This window comes from Geospiza fortis, unplaced genomic scaffold (assembly GCF_000277835.1).
Source record: "Geospiza fortis unplaced genomic scaffold, GeoFor_1.0 scaffold112, whole genome shotgun sequence".
Classification (NCBI taxonomy): domain Eukaryota; kingdom Metazoa; phylum Chordata; class Aves; order Passeriformes; family Thraupidae; genus Geospiza; species Geospiza fortis.
Window position 1 is genome coordinate 10,845,511 of NW_005054298.1, and position 6,421 is coordinate 10,851,931.

At 45.0% G+C, this 6,421-nt stretch overlaps 1 protein-coding gene across 1 annotated transcript in view; it reads right to left on the reverse strand.

Annotated features, from left to right (window-relative positions):
* TMEM177 (transmembrane protein 177) overlaps positions 1–6,022 on the reverse strand; it is a 32,392-nt gene extending 26,370 nt beyond the window's left edge. The window contains exons 1-2 of the mRNA XM_031059003.1: positions 5,994–6,022; positions 4,113–4,190 (exon numbers count right to left, since the gene is read on the reverse strand). The gene's annotated coding sequence lies outside the window, so the exon portion shown is untranslated. The remainder of the gene's footprint in view (positions 1–4,112; positions 4,191–5,993) is intronic.
* Positions 6,023–6,421: the final 399 nt, after the last annotated feature.

The following is a 6,421-nucleotide window of genomic DNA, read 5'->3' on the forward strand; positions in this document are numbered from 1 at the left end:
AGGAATGCCTTCCAGGAGCCACGGACAGGGTTTCAGAGAGAGTTTGCCTAAAAGCAGCTGGCACATTGCTTGCTTTTGGGCTTTGAGGCCAGATAGAGGCTAATGAGGCAATGGAAACACAGGTCCATCACCACTGAAATGAGTCTTCCACAAGAGGCAAACCCACTGGGAGTTTGTGGTCCATGCTCCTGCACTGCCCCCTGCAATTGTCCATCTCTTTGTTGCTGCTCCCTGGGACATCCCAAAGAGCACACCCTGCTCCTCACACCTCTCTGTGATAGTTTTACATGTTTTTCTCTCCCTTTTTTCATTTGTTCTTGTTTTTCACTCCACATAACAGCTTCTAAGCCCTTCTAAGCCAACTTCCCAGCTGCCTCCTTGGCCTCCATCATGTATTTTTCCTCTTGCCATGTCAAAAGGCATTATGGGATTTGGCTGAGCTGAAGCTACACAGGGCTAGCTGGCAATCAGCCATCAGCAAGCAGAGGGATGGCCCTCAATTTTCCCTCAGTAGAGGCATTAATAACTTTATCGTCTCTCCAGCCATAGATTTCTACATTGAGCTTATGGAAACTTCTCTTGGAAGCCTCCATTTGTCTGCCTAACGTGTTGATATGGACAAGAAATTCAGATTACCACAGGCAGAGAGAGGGACTGCATGAATACAGTTGTCTTAGGAAGCTATGTTAAAAAGCTAGAATGTTATATTTATGTATGACTGAAAGAAAAAAATCTGTAATAAAATAAAGCAGTCGTTACTAGCTTCAAAGGAAAGATTTCTGGGGAGCTGACAGGTAGCAAATGCATTTATATGCATTGTCTGATGTCTGGCACGTGCCCCTAGAGAAACAAAGTCCATATTTTTACATGCTCTGTTCACTCTTTGGGAGACATTTCTTCCTCAGACTGACATTTTGGTTACAGTCATTCCCTGAGGCATTTTACAGGAAAACACAGGAACGTATTTGATTGTTCAGGAGGTGCTGAACTTTACACAGACGAAACTTGGAAACACAAAGAGCTCATGCCTGGGAGCTCCAACTGCTCTGAAAGAAGCAACACTGCTGGGCTCAATTATTTAGAAATGTAAATTTGGGATGGCAGTAATACCAAAACAGGGAGAGAAGTTAGCACTGCTGGATTACACTAACCTGAGCTGCAAAGTGTACTGGAACTTCCCAGTAAAGTGCTAAAATGAAGGTTAGAGAAGACTTCTGTGGCAAAAGCCTGTGTGAGGATGGCCACCTTTCTTTGGCTGTATGAAGCCAAACTCTGAGAGTGCCATTGGGAAAATGTCCTAATGAATGTGAAATACTAATGTTATAGGAAACCCAGGGCATTTCCAAGGTCCCAGTCCCAACAATGCAAATGGAAGAATCAGTCACACATTTTGGATCGTGCCTTGGTTTAACTGGCTGAGCTGGAGCAGTGTGAGGGAAGTGCAGGCACAGACACTTTACCCCTTGTTAGCCCCTGCAGAGGCATGGGTGTGAAGGAGAGGGAATCCAAATAACAACATTTCACAGGTGAGAAAATGTGCCCAGTCAGCCTTTACCCTGTGCTCAGCATTGCCAAGCCACAGAAGAGCACCAGGCAAATAATGTCTTGTGCTGCCAACAGAAAAGAGAAGTACACACCCTGTGAAATGCAGTCACTGGAGAGCTACAGCAGCACAAGGAGCTGGGCAGGCCAAAATCCCAAACCTGCCATCCTGGAGCAGCCCCAGAGATGTTTCACGTGGGTGCAGTGGGGAGTGGCCCCAAGGGGGCTCAGTGCTACCGCTGAGAGGCGGCTCTGTAGTCAGAGGAAGGTTGAGCTCCCAGGGGAGATGCATCCTGCAGTGCCCAGAGGAGAAGGAGCAGCTGGACAAGCTGGCCAGCTTTGTCCAGAAGATGGGCCATGACCCAGGAAAGGTGCTGGATCACCATCACCCTGCACTTGCTTAAATGATCACTGGGTTTCACCTGCTTCAGGCAAAGCTGCAGCCTGAAAAAAGGCACAGGCTACTGGCCAGCATGAAAGGTTTTATTTGAGCCCAGTTTGTTCCATTGACAAGCAAATGCTGAGCCTTTGGCCCCATCACCTGCATTTACCCTGTCAGACCTGGAGTGAATGGGAAGGCATAACACAGCACCATGAATTTACAGAAACTGGAGAAAGGGGAGGGAGTCTCAAATGTAAAATCAAGATATGGCAAGTCTGTGTAAAATACACATTTCTCACTTGCACACGCACACATGCACTCCCATATGGTCTCTCTCATTGCATCTTCCAATATATTCTCCTTCCCAGTAAAATCTCACCTCCCTTCTCCCCAGCCAGAGAGTGCAAATGGGTTTGTGAACCTTAGTACATCATTTACAGCTGCTGTAAATCTGGAGCAATGTACACTATCAGATGTGCAGGTTTCATTTATAAAGCAGGATTTATGGTTTCACCCCTTAGATCTGCAGATGGGTTTTATTGTGATTTATGCCTGTGTCATGAAGGACCATATAAAAGAATTACCTGATATTATCGAGGGACCTATTCTTTTTGGCCCTTATCTTTCTTCTGAGAGCAGAGACTACTTAATCACTGTTAGCTATATACTGAATACAGTGTCCTTTGTGAATTATCCATATCCCTGTTTCTAGTATTATTAGCTTGTGATGTTAGGACTAACCCAATGAAATAGTCACAACAGATGCTGAATTGCAGCTATATATACAATTTATAAATGGCTCTTTGGTGACTGTGTCAGTAAATTTAATTACAGTCTTTTTAAAAAAGACATTACATCAACATTAACTGAATGCCAGCCTCAAACTGAGGTATGAAAAAGGCTCTTTGAGCCCTCTGAGTAAAATATTTAGGTTTCTACTATTATTGTCAGAGGCTACATCTCAATAGCATAAATCATAGGGAAAATTTCCCATTTCTGAGAAAGGTGGAGGCCAGATTTCTGAAAGCATTCAGCCATCTAAGCACCACTGATTTTTAAGGGCATTGTAACACTCCAGGGGATCTTGCCTGAAGAAGGAGAGTGACACCTAGTAGAGTTTCACAACATCCCATTTATTAGGCTCCCATGGTTTTTACCAGGCCTGGAGACCCAAGGGTACCTTGTCCAAATGCCACTTAGGTTTCCCCATGTTGCCTCCAGTGTTAAGACCCCCAGAGATCACACTGATAACCTGTTTTTCTTTGAAAGCTACTAAGTCAGAGGAGATGTTTTGGTGTCTTACATGCACTAGAATCACCTTTGATGGCCTAGGTCTGACAGCATTAAAAGGATTTGCCAGGAGATGCTGCAGTATTTCAACAGATCTGTTTACTCTCAGTTATGCAAACAGCCAGGTGAAGGCCCAAAATCACGAAGCTCCAGCATTGTCCTATTCTGAAAGCGCTCCTTGGCTATATAGGCCTGATAGTCCTTTTCTCTGCTTTTGATCCAGGAGAGATGGGAAATTTCTGCACTCAAAAACTCCTATAAGCCTGGAGCAAGGCACTGTTTTGATGAGAGGTCTTTGAATCTCCTTTGAATCCTGCTTCTTGCTGATCCCAGCATTAGGAAACTATACAAAATGTGGTATTGCTGCTGCCTTTCTAGCAACTGCAGCTATGTGTTGTAAGAGAAGGGCCCAGGTGTGCCTGTGGCCCCAGCTGCACAAACAGCTCTTGACAGGGACTGGGCTTGAGCCCAGTCTTGGTCTCAAGCACCACAGACCCCCCATATAAGGGCAAACCCCACATCTAATCACACATTCATCTAGATGAGAGGATAATTGGAACAATTGCCCTCTTCCCCCTTCCATTTCTACCTCAGCAGTAAGAAATGCTCCCTGGGAAGAGGCTGGGGCAGTCAAAGGAGGAATCCCTCAGAAAGCACCAGGCTGTGAGGTGCCACTGATGGAACTCCTCCATGTGCTCTCGGTTGGCCCTGACTGGTGAGAGCAGCAGCTCTTTGCTGTGCTGCCCCATTTCAGGGAAAGCTTTCAAGTGATTTCAAGGAGCATTTTCCTCCCTTTGTCCCCCAGGATGTTTGTGAGAGAAGTGAGATAAGGATTGTAGGGAGCACCTCCTCATCCCATGCTCCCTAAAGCTTTTTGCCTTGCTGGGAAAGAACTTACCAGGCATTCACCCCTGTTCTTGCCTTGCCTGCCTGATGGTGGCTTCTTCTTCACCCGTGCAGGAAAAGCCCCAGATTTCTGGAAACAAAGTTGAGAATTTGGATCAATCTAAGAGATTGTAGAGAGGATGTCAGTGTCTGATGGAATGGTTCATTTAAATGAATTCAGCTTTAGGAAATGACTCTCATGATTTGAGTCCTGAGGGCTTTTTAACTTCCACGTGAAAGCATGCAATGTGCCAAGGCTTTGATCTCAAGAGCTGGCACAGAACCCACAGATTCACCTGATGGTGAAACATCAGGCACTGGGCTCCCCTTGCTGTGGTTCATGTGTGGATGCAGCCTCTAGAAAGTCCTTGAAGGAGCTCAAGGTGGTCTAAGTTGCTCCCCTTTGTCTGAGGTATTCTTAATGCACGCCTACCAGGCTGAGCCTGTGCAAGGAACTGGGGAAAGAAATGCTAAATTTCTGGATCCCAAAGAGCTGTAGATTCACATGACATTCCTGAGCAGCTCAGCCTGGATGGGGTGGGAGTACTTTTGAGACCCAGAGATCAAAATGACTGTAAACATCTGGAGAGCTTTAAACCTTTGGAGTTCGTACACACTGAAAGTCTGGCAAGGGCTGCATTCAGCATCACAGTATTAGATTTAGGCATCCCACTTCAGCTTTAAATCCTTAAGTAGCTCTAATTCATAACACTCAAATTTCCTTCAAGAATTTTCTTATTCTGTGTGCAACTTCCCACTGACTGTTCCATTTACTTTCAGGTTGACAGCCTAAAGCACCTCAGTTTAGATACTTAGCTGCTAAGTAATATATATTTTTCATCAAAGCAAGTAAAAAACTTAAATGAGGTATATAAATTCTTCCCAAAAATTCAGCTTCCAGCAGTTATTGTTGCATCCATTAAAAAAAAAAAAGTGTAGGCAAAAGTCTTTTAAAAGTGCAGAAACTAATTTCTTCTTCAGATTCAAACAGCAATTTTAGAACTACATGACCCATTTTTTGTGCTTTCTATTACATCTCCCTATTTTTTCTCACACACGAAAATTTAAAAGCGAAAGTCTCAGCCCCAGAGGAGCATCCCACATAGCACAAGCACATGAAAACAAGAGACGGTCATGCTCGGTGTTTTGTAGCTTCCTAAATGGGCCTAGAAACATTTACAGCCTTAGCTAATCACATTACATTTGCTTAATTAATGGGAAGAGCCTATGCTCTCAAGCTGACAGGCTTTGATAGATGAATACAGCTGCCCTGCTTTCAGCAGCATGTGTGACTGCTTAATGGGAAGAGGGTGGGGGGCAGCAGGGGGGGCAAAGCGATGAAATAACTGCTCTGTGTGCATCCTATTCGTGCTTACTCTGCACCTGAGATGGAGAGGTAGCTCCAATCCCTGTTTGGGTTAGCTGTACCTGAGACCCACCGTCCCTGCCTGAGGAGGCAGCCCATTCCCCGGCACAGCCCAGACCCATCAGCATGTCCTGGGTCACCAGTCCTGAGGGTGCTCCCACCCAATCTGCTGTTTTAGGCAGCTTGGGACAACCTTACTATGAAAAAAAGATGTCTGTAAATGAGAGCTAGAGGGTGGGGAGAACATCAGTGTTTTCCTAAGCAGAGAAAGAGAAATCCTGCTCTAGGTGGCACAGAAAATCACCTGCCTTTTTCAGAACTTCTCCTGTACTTAAATCAGAAACCAGCCTTGTCTCCTGAATTATCTACCCCGTTCCTGTCCAAGTGACTCCTCGTGTGCTTGCGTTGCAGTACACGAGCCTGAAACACATGATATCAGCAGCTGCCAGGCCAACTGCTCAGATGATAATTGAGCCAGTTGTACACACTTTTGTACATCATACCCCATTGCATCCAACTCTTACTCACCCTGTTGCCGACTGCTTCTTGTCTATTTTCTCCAGGAAACAGACTTTATCAGTGTAATTTGCAGAAAACCCTCCCAATCCCAGCTGGAAAGTCACATTCTCTCCCACCTCCCTTCCACCACTTTCTTCAGGGCTCTAAGTTGCTCAGCAGGGCCAATTAGGAATTCAAACCAGGTAGAAAGTGAATACAGAGTAGTGATAAGAGTCAGTGGCATGATTGATGATGCTTATACATATGCTTCTGGCTTGAAAAGCAGTGTCTGGGTTGATTCCAGGAGTTGGGTCTAATTTCAAAAGGATTTTCTGACAGAAGAAAAAAAAAAGGGTTAGCAGCACATGCTACAGAAAGCAACTTCCACAGATTATTCCATTCCTAAAATATCAACCAATTACTAAGAGCAAAGCATGAGAGAACTAACAAGAGCTTTT